A 13,579-nucleotide genomic window follows, 5' to 3' on the forward strand; every position below is an offset into this window, starting at 1 on the left:
AAAATAAGCATAATAATAGTTCTTACTTCAGAGTGGACATGAGATTTAACGGAAAGCAATTAGCAAGAACAGTTACCCATTATAATTAAAAAAGTATTCCGATAACTTTTTTCTGAAGGAAATCTAGTCAAACCCATGGCTATAAACCGTGGCTGTGCATCAAAGCCTCATGTAGAGACAGTGAAAACACTGCGATTTCCCGGACACTACCCCAGACCTGGTATGTGTGTCTGGGTAATTGGGCTTAATTGAGCTTCGGACTTTGCATTATTTTGTAGCAACTCCAGGGTTAGGAAGTCTCCCGTGGAGTTGAGTATTATTTTGGTCACTTTCCTTTGGATTCTTACTTTTTTCCTTGCTCTACAATATTTTAAACATTGGTTCTTAATGTTCATTGAGTATGTGCGCTTTCAGGTTATTAATCCTGGTCACTGTGTGGCTCTTTACTCCGTACCTTCTTTTCTCTTGCTCCCTCTTTTGTCATCCCCTTCTCCTCCATCCCATGCTGAGTTTTTAGACAGCTGGGTTGACAGTGTCCTGTACAGCCTGGTTCTCAGGCCCTTTTTATTTATTTTTGTAATAAAACAGATTTAAAAAGGAAACTTTGCTAAGGCAGACATTTGGCATGTTAAAATGGAACTTCAGTTTAGTTTCTAAAATAAATAAGTCAGCTTTTTTTTTATTCTCCAAAATATGAGTGCTCCAGGAAATGCTTCTAAAATAACTGATATTCCCCTTGTTAACACTGGGGTTGTTATTGGCTGGATTCCAGTGTGTGTGTTTCTCCTTGGCGGGGGAGGGGCAGAGGGGCAGTGTGGAGAGAGTGCTCTGCTCCATGCCAACACACACAAATCGTAGTCCTGCAAACCTAAGAATGTGGCTCATTTGCTTGCGGTAGTTATCTGGTATATTATGAAATGTGGTCTGGAGATTAAGAAGTAAAATTTTTAGGGGCACCTGGGTGGATCAGTCGGACTCTTGATTTTGACTCAGATCATAATCTCACAGTTCATAGGACTGAGCCCTGCTTCAGGCTCTGTGCTGACAGTGTGGAACCTGCTTGGGATTCTCTCTCCATCCACCCCCTTTCTGCCCCTCCCCTGCTTGTATGCATGCTCTTTCTCTGTCAAAATAAACTTAAAAAGATTAAAGAAAAATTTTTATTGTATTTAGATCAATTAGAATATTCCTTTTAACTTTTGCGTGTAAGTATTTTGGTTAAAAGAACTGCTCCCTTGCTGCTTACTCTATCTAGTTCATATATTTTGCATTTCATATGAGTGAGAAATGACTACAACATCAAGGTGGAAATTATGGTCCTCAGCACTTAGAATAGTGCCTGGCACATAGCGAATGTTGGAGAAGAATATATAAATGAATGAGCTAACAATTAGACAACCCAGACAAAAAGCCATGTCTACCATTTTTCACTGAGAAACTTCCTCAAGAAGTCATAAAGGTAACAATACCTGATACTTGTCTGGTATTTGGATCAGAATCTGCCTACGTGTTCCCATAGCTCCTTGTGCCTCACACAGATCACAGTGCATTCCTTATGCTAAGTCCTTGCAGGAAGGGACTGGGTCTGTTGTTCACAGTTGTGTCCTCAGTGCTTTATCTGGCAGCATTGCAGTTTCTTAGTAAATATTTGTTGAATGGACGTATAGAGCTAAAATTTCCCTGATGCGTTCATATTTGGTTTTTATCTGTGGGCAATCCCATGAAGTTGGCTGATAGTATCACCCCAGTTTTACAATTGATGGAACAAAGGTTAAAGAGCATACATTAGTTATCCCAGAAAGAGTCAGTCCATTTCTAGGACTACAGGCTCTAAATCTGCCCACGTCTTCATCCCTTATTCTTTCCAGAACAGCCTTTAAAATATTAGTGAGCTCTGGGTATTGTATGTAAGCGACGAATCGTGGGAATCTACTCCCAAAGCCAGAGCACACTGTATACCCTGAATGAGAGCTAACTTGACAATAAGTTACATTTAAAAAAATAAAAAAGGAAATAACTGATATTCTAAATTAATAAAATATAGTTAATCTTTTTTTTTTTTAAAAAACAAAACACTAAAAAATTTAGGAATAAAATGAGTTTAGCATGGGCAAGATAAACTTTACTAAATTTGTTTTTGGTTTTTAAGTTGCCATCCAAAACAGAAAGAGTTTAATTTAAACTGAATGATCATTTGAATCAGTTAGTCCGTTATTTCAAAACAAATAAAAAACATTAGTAAGCACAAATTCCCCCACTGTGTCCTCTCCAGTTGGAGCTTCTCCTTGAGAGCGTGAGAGAGGAAGTTCCGTACGAAACCTTTTCCAAATTGTCTGACGTCTTCCTTATCAGTTGCAGCCTTTGTCGGATGCCAGTTTGGGCGACTCATACTAGATCCTCTTAAGTTGCCCATAATGGGTGCCTATGATACGTCCTTTTTGAAAAAATAAATTAATAAAACAATTATAAGACTATACTTTTTCCTCCCAAACATTTTAAGAAGTAAATTTATCAAGACCATAAATCTGAGTTGTTAAAATCAGATTTCCAAGGTGGCAAAAGGCATGTTCTCCAGTGTATTTTTGCCTGGTCTTCCTGGTCATTTTGAGATAGAAATTTCTGAAGTGTTGAATTGGCTTGGCTGGTATTTCTGGACTCAGACTCGAGAAGGAGAAACCTTCCCTGTGATATTAGAATCGGAAAAATAAAACGCTAACCAACCATTTAAGATTCTCAAATGGCGGCAAACATCTGGGTGCGCGTTTCGCCAAAGGCATTCACTGAAGTGAAGACCAAACAACACCCGGCCAGGGTTCCAAGAAAGCCTTTCAAAATCTGTGACTCTGATCTAATTTGTTTCATCTCTATTAAGAAAGATAAGTTGATGGCTCCAGCAAGATTTCCCCCAATTTGATCAGTAGGTCAGAGTTTGTTCTCCCAGACCGATAAATTTGAACTTATCATCATTACCTTACAAATAACTTTAAAGAGTTACTTGAACAATACCACAGAGCTTTGATTTCATTGTGAAATGGCAACAAGAATCTGATTCCCTTTGCCCGCCATGGGCATTGACCTTTGGTATTAGAACAGAGGCACCAAGGGGAGTAAATAAACTGCCAATATTGTGTTCCCTCCAGGATCCAGCCATGGAAATATATGGCAGGGACTTTAGGAGCAGTTTTGGGTGGAAAAAAATGCATTTTCTTTTATCAGTTGGGTGCCTGGCTTCTCAAATGAGGCAGGACAAGCTATTGTGTTTGTTCTGGCTCTTACAAAGCGAGATCACATCATCCCTCGATGCGGCTTTTTTTTTTTTTTATTAGCTTCACAGCCCATGGCTTTGTTGTCCTGCTGCACAGTAGGACAGGCTGACCAGCAGTGAGCTCAATAAAGGCTTTTCAGGGAGCGTTTCTGAGTTTGTCATTGCCATCTGTCCTCTTCTCTCCCCTTGCTTTTCAGGCTATTCACATTTTGTGCAAATCTTGGGTTTCTGATTGGTGTGGCGGGGACACTGTAGGTGGATGCTAAGAAAGAAGTGGAGGTGAGCAGTATTTCAAATAAATAACTTAGAAGCAAAGAGAAGAATCTTGCTCACTCTCTGAGGTTGTATCAGACATAAGATAGGAAGTATCAGGATTATTTTATTTTATTTTATGTTAGTTCTCAGTGACCGTTGTTAATTTTTGAAACTCCTAATGTCTCTCCCCCAAGAGTTGGGTCATTTTGTCAGGAGGAGGCCACGACTTGATGCCATAAATCACTTGTTTGCAGCTACTAGGGGGGAGCATGCATCTTTCTTCTCTCTTGCAGGTGGCTCAGTGCAAGTGTAGTTCTATCTTGTTGAAAACCCTTTGTCCTGCTTTGAGTACTGGGTATGTGCTGTTGTCAACAGGGCAGATACTAGGACCAGAAAGCTTTCGGTGTGACAGGCAGTTTCTGTTCTGGACACCTGCCGCTGGAGCACACTGCAGCCATTGTTTCTCTGCTTGACCGTGTTCTGGGCAGTGCCACCACGTCATTTTTAGCCTGCATTTGAGTCTTTGGTTTGTTTGTTTTTTTTTTCCCTGCATGCATTTCATTTTTGGTGGAACAAATGTCTGTCTTATTCTTCTGGTTTGGCTGGTATGAATTTAACATGTGCTTGTGTTTCATACAGTCTTGCATTTGGAAGAGTGTGTGCTGAGACGTTGTAGTGCTGGAAATGGTGGAAAGAGTGCTGGGTCAAAGAAGAGACAGGTGATCTTGACTTTGATCCTTGATCCACTCATCCCTGCTATGTGGCCTCAGGAAAGAAAGTGGAACTCTCTGGGCATCTCATGGTCTTCATTTGTAACCTGAGGGAGTTTGGGGGTTCGTGGAATGATGGATTACCAGGTCCTCCAGTGTTAAGATTCCACCACTGTGCTTTGTTTGTTCTGGGATGCTAGTGTCAAAATCCGAGTGTGCCAAGAGTTCACTAGGCCCGGCTCCCGTGAGACCATAAGTAACACCAGGAGGTGTTCTTTTTAATTAAGCAAAAATTAGATGACCTGACCGGTGACAGAGATGATTGGATGCATTAATTAAAAGGGGGAAATAACTATGGTCTTCTTGTCTCCTTGTGGTAAGTTTGCAGAAAACAAACGCAAACTTTTTATTTCTAGGAAAATTGTGTTAATCGGGCCTGAAAGTGTTACTGGACACTTGGGATTGGAACCAAATTAAGAATTCTTGAGTTCAGATAAATGAAGACTTTCTAATTTTTTGGCTCTTACTGATGAGATAAGAGGAAATCCACAGATTGGGCTGGGGTGTAGGATAGACATCCAATTCCTGATTTGTATTCTCATACTGTTTAACAAAACTCGTCTTTAAAAATATTCTAATTCTGGGGCGCCTGGGTAGTTCAGTCAGTTAAGTGTCTGACTTCGGCTCAGGTCATGATCTCACAGTTCATGGGTTCGAGCCCCATGTGGGACTCTGTGCGGACAGCCTGGAGCCTGCTTCAGATTCTGTGTCTCTGTCTCTCTCTGCCCCTCCCTGGTTCATGCTCTGTCTCTCTTTCTCTCTCAAAAATAAATAAACATTAAAAAATATATAAAATAATATTCTAATTCTACAAGTAATATATATTAGTTCCAGAAGACTTGGAAAACACCAAGGAAAGACAAATGGCTTCTAATTCCATGACCCAGAAATAGCTCTTTTTTCATACTTTGGTGTCTTTAAAATATACACACTCAGTTTGTAGAACAAAATTGGGAACATATCATACATATATATAACTTTCCTGTATTCCTTTTGAGATGATTTTTGGGACTGAGTTTTCAAATGAAGGTACAGATTAATGTCATATTATGCGTGGCATACTTGTGACAGGGTCTGTTTTGACTTACAGAAATAGAATTGTAGGCCCCATATCTGAAAATAACACTTGTCCTGTTTGCTCCCTCTCGAACAGGCTTTCAATGTTTAGCATTTATAGATGTTGTCATAACTAATACTATCATTAACAAATGAAGACGCCTTAATTTATTAGTTCTTAGTTGTTCACTAATTGCTTTTGTAAGTTTCCCTCATTTTAGTTTCATTTTAATTTCGTGCCAGAATTGTTAACTTGCAGTATCAGTGAGCCTAAGTTATTTTAGCACCGTTTTTCTGGATGCCTTGATTCCTCAAGCTGAAACTTGGTAGCTAGTGTGGGCCGGCCCACAGGTTCCACATGAAGGGGGAGAGTTAAGAGATTCCTTTTGCCCAAATATGTTATACATTTGATAATATTTATAATTCACTTGTTGAATATTGGTTTCATATATCCCTTTTTCTCTATTACGAAATGAAAGATGATTAGTTTTCCCTTTGGATTGTTTAGCCTATAAAATTTTCTATTACACCATTCACTGTGCATTGAAAATGCATTCTAAATCCTGAACTACACTGAAATTCTTTATGACCTTCCCCTTACATGTCTTTTGGTGTGGGGCCCTTTGAAGTCCTGAAATGTTTTTATATTTGATTGAGATTAAATCTGGGTTTCATTTTGTGTTTTAAAACATATTGAGCAAGTTAATTTTCTGTTCGAGTTCCTAAGGGGAATGATTCTAGCCCTCTGTGTCCCAAGAATTCAGACTGAGCCTTGCCAGAACATTCCTGTGGTTTTCCACAGGGCAGATCACTGTGTTCATGAAATTTTAGTTGTAGTTGTGTTTTCTGTGGTTAATTAAAACATCTGGTGCCTGAATTTTCCACAAACAGTATAATCGTTTGGCCAATCCTTTTCAATAATGGTTAAGTACCTTAGTCTTTCTTTAGGATGGCCCACACTTGTGTTTAGGACACCTCGTAAGCTATTGTCTCTGTTCCTTAATGATTTTAAACGATTGGAAAACATTTGGGGTTATCCCGCCAAACATAAACTCTTGAGAGTGTGTGTGGGTGTTTGTGAATATGAATCCCTCCAACGGCTTCTGGCTTTTTCCCCCTCCAGGTCCCCCCTCCAGGTTGGAGCTGCTGTGGTCTGCAGCCAAGCATGCTGTGGTCGGATCTGCCCAGCTGTGGAACAGAAACATTCGCTGGATGGAAAATCCATAAAAGAAAGCTCCTGTGAAAGCCGGAGATAGACAATCACTTAAGCAAAATCAGGTTAGTGTAAGATAAGAGAGGCTGGCCGAAGTGGATCGGGTCAGCTAGAGGAAAAGCGGTTTTGTTTATTCCATAGAGTGTTTCTGAAACCGCCCCCAAATAGTCATTCCCAGTTATTCGAGAGACTCCTGGCACTGCACGGATGGAAGATAGATCCTGATCCTGACATATTTCCATGTACAGTGTATCATTGCCTGCCTTCTTCACCTCCTCTGCCCCGTCTTCTTGCTGATCGTCCTGTCTTCTCTCAGGGAAGACAAAGTCCTCAGCACATATATGTAAGAAGCCACTGCCAGGCCACGCAGAACAACCGCAGTGATCTTGGTTTTATTTTGGGGAGAAACCGTGTCCTCGAGAAAGCATGGGCTTGCGCTGGTGTTTTCAGACTTGCCCTCATTTGTGTTCTCACGCCGGGAAGAGGGGGTCATGGAGACCTGCCATTTCTGTTGGGGTGCTGCTGGCCCTGGTTTGCTGGGCAAGATTTTACTTACTCTTACCTCCCCCCAGACAAAAGCTAGCAACATGTCCATTTTGGGCAGTGTGTACATTTGGCATGAAGACACTCATAGGGACAGAAGAAAAAGGTCCTGAAAATAATCGGAATATAGACAAATGCAAAATAGCCTCACCGTGGACCAGGAGAATGAAACAAAACCACCTCACGTGGAACACTAGTTGGGGACAGTTCATTTTGAGAACGTGTCCTCTACAGGGAGAGGCCCTGCAATCAATTTCCATTGCATGTTCGGGCAGTAACTCAGCATCATACATAATAAACAGTTAATAAACACTCACCAGACAGGAGCGAGTCAGCAGTCTCGCGATCCTGTAAAGTAGTGAACGTCCGTTGACTTCACCCACTCAGCCTCCCTTTCCTCTTTCTTTCAGTAAATCACCCAGATTTTCCCTGGGCAGTCAGTCACCCTTGCTTTGTTTCCAGCATCTGTCACTGTCAAAGGAGGTGACCTCACTGCCTCTGTTATGGGCATGTGACATAAGCTTCGCTAGTCAGGGTCACAAGGATCGGTTTATGGGGGAGACCAGTATTTTCATTGACCCTGTTGCAAAGAGGTTTTTCCTTTTTGTGGGTTTTTTTTTTTTTTTTTTTTTTTTTTAAGCTGGAGCGGTTAGTTTCCCTCTCTGCCACCACTTAGGGAAAGGCTTTCTGAGGATAAAGTTAACACAGAGGAGATCTGAGCAGGGAGGTACAAGAAATAATGGATACACACACACACACACCTGTGTACAAAACTTACAGCCTCAGATACAGCACCATCTAAAGGCAGCAAGTCTGGTTTCACTTTCCTGGCAAGTTAGGTAGTTAGTTTGAACTAGATAATCCATCACTTAGATCCAAAAAGGTCCTGATTGGGAATGCCTTCTAGATGCGGTGTTAGTGTGATTGACACTCCTTGTCTTCGGGGCCTCACAGTGGAGGGGATGGGCCAGATCGGTATTCTGTTAGCTGACACACAGTGTGAAAAATGTATCACTAGAGGTAAAAAGACAAAGTTCTGTGGGAGTAGAGATGCAATTATGAATTCTGCTCGGTGTTGGAGAGACTGGCAGAGAGCTGTTATTTCACAAAGAAGTAGAATTTAGTCTTCAGGAACGTTAGAAAAAAATACATTTAATTCAATTACTTGCATTTTGAGTCTCAAAGAAAAGGAGGCTTTCCAGAGCCTATAGTTAAAGTGAGTAGCAGATAAGGAAGATAATTTCAGAGCTTTCCTAGTAGTAGAATCCGGGTGTTTACTGTAAACACAATTGTTTTGGGAGCAGCCAAATGAGAGGTTATCAGAAAGCTGTCCAGAGTTTATTTCAACACCGCAGGGTAACAGCTGCTCTTCTCCATAAACCTCGGTTGGCTTTCTGTTTAACCAGAATCCTAAGCACATCATGAGGTTAAAGATTCATTTCTTCTTCTTAATGCTAGACTTTATTATTATTTTATTTTTTATAACTGACATTGCTTTTTTAAGACTTACATCTTTTTTAAGACTTTATTTTGGGGGGGCAGTTTTAGGTTACAGAAAAATTGAGCAGAAAGTATAGAGTTCCCACATATCCCCACTACCACCCAGAGTTTTCCCTGTTAACATCTGGCATTTGTTTGCAACGTTTGTTACAATTGATGAGCCAATATTCAGGTCATGATCTCATGGTTCATGAGTTCGAGCCCCGTGTTGGGCTCTGTGCTGACAGCTCAGAGCCTGGACCCTGCCTCGGGTTCTGTGTCGTCTTCTCTCTCTCTGCCCCTTCCTGCTCACACTCTGTCTCTGTCTCTCTCTCTCTCAAAAACAGATAAACATTAAAAAAATTGATGAGCCAGTGTTGATACATTATTATTAACTTAAGTCGATGGTCTACATTAGGGCTCATTCTTTATGTTGTACATTATGCGGGCTTTGACAAATATGTAATGATATGTATGATGTATGGACCCTTACAGAGTCACACAGAATAGTTCTGGTGCCCTAAAAGTCCCAGGCTTTAACTATTCCTCCCCCTCCAACCTCCCCCCGCCCCCGAATTCCTGGCAACTACTCATCTTTTTTCCTATCTCCGTAGTTTTACCTTTCCCAGAATTTCATATATTTGGAATCACATATTATGTAACCTTTTCAGATTGTCGTCTTTCATTTAGAAATATGCATTTAAGACTCCTCCATGTTTTCTTGTGTCCTGAGAGCTCCTTTCTTTTTAGCACTAAGTAATATTCTATTGGATATACCACAGTTTATTTATCCTTGGGTGATATCTTGGATGCTCCCAACGTTTGGCAATTGTGAATAAAGTTGCTATGAACATTCATGTGCCGGCTTATGTGTGGACACAGATTTTCAGTTCCTTTGAGTGAATAACCAAAGAGCATGATTGCTGGGTTGTATGGTAAAAGTATGTTTGGTTTTATAAGAAACTGTCGAATTGTCTTCCAAAGTGTCTGTACTATTTTGCCTTCCTGCCAGCAGTGAGTGAGAGTTTCTGTTTCTTCACATCTTCCCTAACATTTAGTGTTGTTGGTGTTTTGGATTTTAGCTATTTTAATAGGTGTGTGTGGCATTTCATTGTTGTTTTTATTTGCAGTTCCCTAACGATACATGATTTTGAGCCTCTTTACATATCTTTGTTTGCCATCTGTAGATCTTCTTTGGTGAGGTGCCTGTTCAGATTTTCTTACTGTTGAGTTCTAAGAGTTCTTTGTATGTTCTGGATATCAGTCCTTTATCAGATAAGTCTTTTGTGGATATTTTCTTCCAATTCTGTGGCTTGTTTTTTTTTTTTTTCCATTCTCTTAATAGTGACTTTCTCATGGCAGAAGTTTTTAATTTTAATGAAGTCTAACTTATCAATTATTAATTCTTTTATGGATTGTTGCTGTTGTATCTAAAAAAAGTCACTGCCAGGGTGCCTGGGTGGCTCAGTCGGTTAAGCATCTGACTTCAGCTCAAGTCATGATCTCCTGATCCTTGGGTTTGAGCCCCACGTCGGTCTCAGTGCTGACAGCTCAGAGCCTGGACCCTGCTTTGGATTCTCTCTTTGTCTCTCCCCCACTCACTCTGTCTCTCAAAAATGAATAAATGTTTAAAAGAATTAAAAAAAAAATACAGTCACTACCAAACCAAGGTCATCCAGATTTTCTAGAGTTTTATATATATATCTTTTAGAGTTTTATAATTTTATGTTTTACATTTAGGCCCATGATCTACAGCTATTTTGAGTTAAGTTTTGTGAAAGCTGTCAAGGCCTTTGTCTAGAATCATATTTTGTATGTGAAATTAAAGTTTTCCAGCACCATTTGTTGAAAAATTATACTTTCTTCAGTGAATGGCGTTCATTCCTTTGTCAAAGATCAGTTAGCTGTACCTGTGCGGTTCTGTATCTGGGCTCACTCTTCTGTTCCGTTGATCTATTCGTCTGTTCCTTCACCAGTACCTCACTGTCTTTTTTTTTTTTTATTTAAAAAAATCTTTTTTAATGTTTTGTTTCTGAGAGAGAGAGATACAGCATGAACAGGGGAGGGTCAGAGAGAGGGAGACACAGAACCGGAAATAGGCTCCAGGCTCTGAGCTAGCCGTCAGTACAGAGCCTAACGCGGGGCTTGAATCCACAAACCATGAGATCATGACTTGAGCTGAAGTCAGACGCTTAACCACCTGAGCCTGAGCCACCCAGGCACCCCTACCTCACTGTCTTGATTACCGTAGCTTATAGTAAATCTTCATGTCGGGTAGTGTTAGTCCTCTGACTTTGTTCTGCCTCAATATTGTATTGGCTATTCTGGGCTTTTTGCCTTTCCTTGTAAACTTTAGAATCAGTTTATCTGTATCCACAAAATAACTTGCCAGGATTTTGACTGAGATTGTGTTAAATCTGTAGGTCAAGTTGAGAACAACAGACATCTTGACAATATTCCTATCTATGTATGTGGAGTAACTCCATTTATTTAGAATTTTTTTGATTTCTTTCATCATAATTTTGTAGTTTTCCTTACATGAATCTTGTGCATATTTTATTAGGTTTATATCTAAGTACAGTAAAAACCTTGGTTTGTGAGCATAATTCATTCCAGAAATGTGTGTAATCCAAAGCACTTGTATATCAAAGTGAATTTCCCCATAAGAAATAGTGAAAACTCAGATGATTCATTCCACAACCCAAAAATTTTCATATAAAAATGATTACAATACTGTAATATTGTACAAAATAATAAATAAGATACAAAAGATAAAGAAAAATAAACAAAGTAACCTGCACTTACCTTTGAAAACCTCTGTGGCTGGTGTGAGGGAGACTAGCGTGAGGAGGATTATTGTGTAGGATGACTTTCACTGTCACTAATGGAATCACTGCTATTTATTGGCTCAGTGGAATTTTTTCTTTTTGTGCAACTTTAACAAGGAAACTATCCAATGACACTTGCTTTTGTCTCCTTTTGAGGACAGTGTGACACTGCATTGTCATTGCTTGCATTGCTACAGCCTTATTTGGGTGGTGCATTTCTACAAAATTTTGCACTGTTTCCCACCTTTCACACATCTCCCTCATCTCATTAGTGAGGGATTCTTCTGTCTTTTTCTCCTCTTCTGCAGACGAGATGCAGACGTCGGCTTCTTACAAAATCTTGCAGTTTTGGCCACATGCATACCTCATTTGTTCTTCTTCATGATTTCCTTCTTAGCTTCCACTATAACCATCTCCTTACTGCCTTTCTTTTTACCCTTTTCGTGAACGGGAGCCATTGTATGTGCTCGCACGTTATGTTGACTACAGTATTAATAAACTCTTGTCATATACTGTACTTAATGTAACCAGCAATAAGGCAGCAGAGGAAAGGGTCTATATCTGCAGGCAGCCTGACCTAGAATGAAGCAAAGCATTCCTTACTCTTTGTATGGAAAAGTAAAGGACTGTCCATAGGTGATTTGAAGTGACCAAAAATACACTAGTGCCAGTTGTGGGCATCTTCCAGTGTTGTGAAAAATCACTGATTTCTGCCAAATACTATGGCCTGAGACCGAGCATCAGAACATGGGATATGATCACCCACAATCCCGCAGAGAGAGAGAGAGAGAGAGAGAGTGTGTGTGTGTGTGTGTGTGTGTGTGTGAGAGAGAGAGAGAGAGAGAGAGAGAGAAACTATTGGCTCAGTTGTGATCATGTGACATTTGGTGTCATGTACGACTCATATTGCAAGACATCACTTGTTTATCAAGTTAAAATTTGTTAGAAATGTTTGCTCGTTTTGTGGAACACTCACAGAACAAGTTACTCATAATCCAAGGTTTTATTGTAGTTTCATTTCTTGTCCAATCTGGATGTTATTGCAATTATTTTTTGCAGTGATTTGAAAACCTGACTGTGGTATGAGAAATACACAGTGACATGCTTTGGGGTTTCCAATGAAATCATCCTATTATGTAGCTTTTGAAAAGAATGAAAGATGATATTTCTGAAATTTATCTCCTTTTATTGAGCTAGTTATATAATCAGTGAGCTGCTTAGCCACTCATATCTTCTTTAGGGAAATGCCTATTCAAATTCTTTGCATATTTTCATATTGAGTTATTTGTCTGTAAGTCCCTTATCGGATATATAATTTCCACATATTTTCTCCCAGTCTCTGGCTTGTCTTTTCATTTTCTTAATGCTATCTTTGGAGCTCAAGGTTTTCTTGCTTTTGTTTTAATTTCTTTTTTTTAAGTTTTTATTCAAATTCATTTAACATACAGTGTGACACTAGTTTCAGGTGTTCAATATAGTAATTCAGCATGTCCGTACAACACCTGGTACTGATCACAAGTGCCCTCCTTAATCCCATTTCACCTGGGATTAAGTGAATCCTTAAGTGAAACCTGTTTCACCCATCCCTCCACCCACCTTCCCTCTAGTAACCATCAGTTTTTGTTCTCTACTGTTCAGTCTGTTTCTTGGTTTGCCTCTCTTTCTTTTTTTCCCCTTTGCTCATTTGTTTTGTTTCTTAAATTCCCTTATGAGTGAATTCATACGGTATTTGTCTTTCTCTGACTTATTTCACTTAGCATAATACTCTCTAGCTCCATCCATGTCATTGCAAATGGCAAGAGTTTGTTCCTTTTCACGGCTGAGGAATATTCTATTCTCTCTCTCATCTTCCTTACCCATTCATCAGTTGATAGACACTTGGACTGGTTCCATAATTTGACCATTGCAGATGTTACTATAAAATTGGGGTGTATGTACTCCTTTGAATTCATAGTTTTGTATTTTTTGGGTAAACACCTAATAGTGCAATTACTGGNATTGATAGACACTTGGACTGGTTCCATAATTTGACCATTGCAGATAATGTTACTATAAAATTGGGGTGTATGTACTCCTTTGAATTCATAGTTTTGTATTTTTTGGGTAAACACCTAATAGTGCAATTACTGGATCATAGGGTAGTTCTATTTCTAACTTTTTGAGGAAACTC

At 39.7% G+C, this 13,579-nt stretch overlaps 1 protein-coding gene across 6 annotated transcripts in view; it reads left to right on the forward strand.

The window, feature by feature from the left end:
* The window catches only part of APBB2 (amyloid beta precursor protein binding family B member 2), a 375,901-nt gene that overhangs the window by 70,587 nt on the left and 291,735 nt on the right, over positions 1–13,579 (forward strand). For all 6 annotated transcript variants that reach the window (XM_077758890.1, XM_077758894.1, XM_077758895.1 and 3 more), the window contains exon 2: positions 6,470–6,624. The gene's annotated coding sequence lies outside the window, so the exon portion shown is untranslated. The remainder of the gene's footprint in view (positions 1–6,469; positions 6,625–13,579) is intronic.

The sequence above is a fragment of the Crocuta crocuta genome, unplaced genomic scaffold (genome assembly GCF_008692635.1).
Source record: "Crocuta crocuta isolate KB4526 unplaced genomic scaffold, BGI_CrCroc_1.0 scaffold223, whole genome shotgun sequence".
NCBI classification, from domain to species: Eukaryota; Metazoa; Chordata; class Mammalia; order Carnivora; family Hyaenidae; genus Crocuta; species Crocuta crocuta.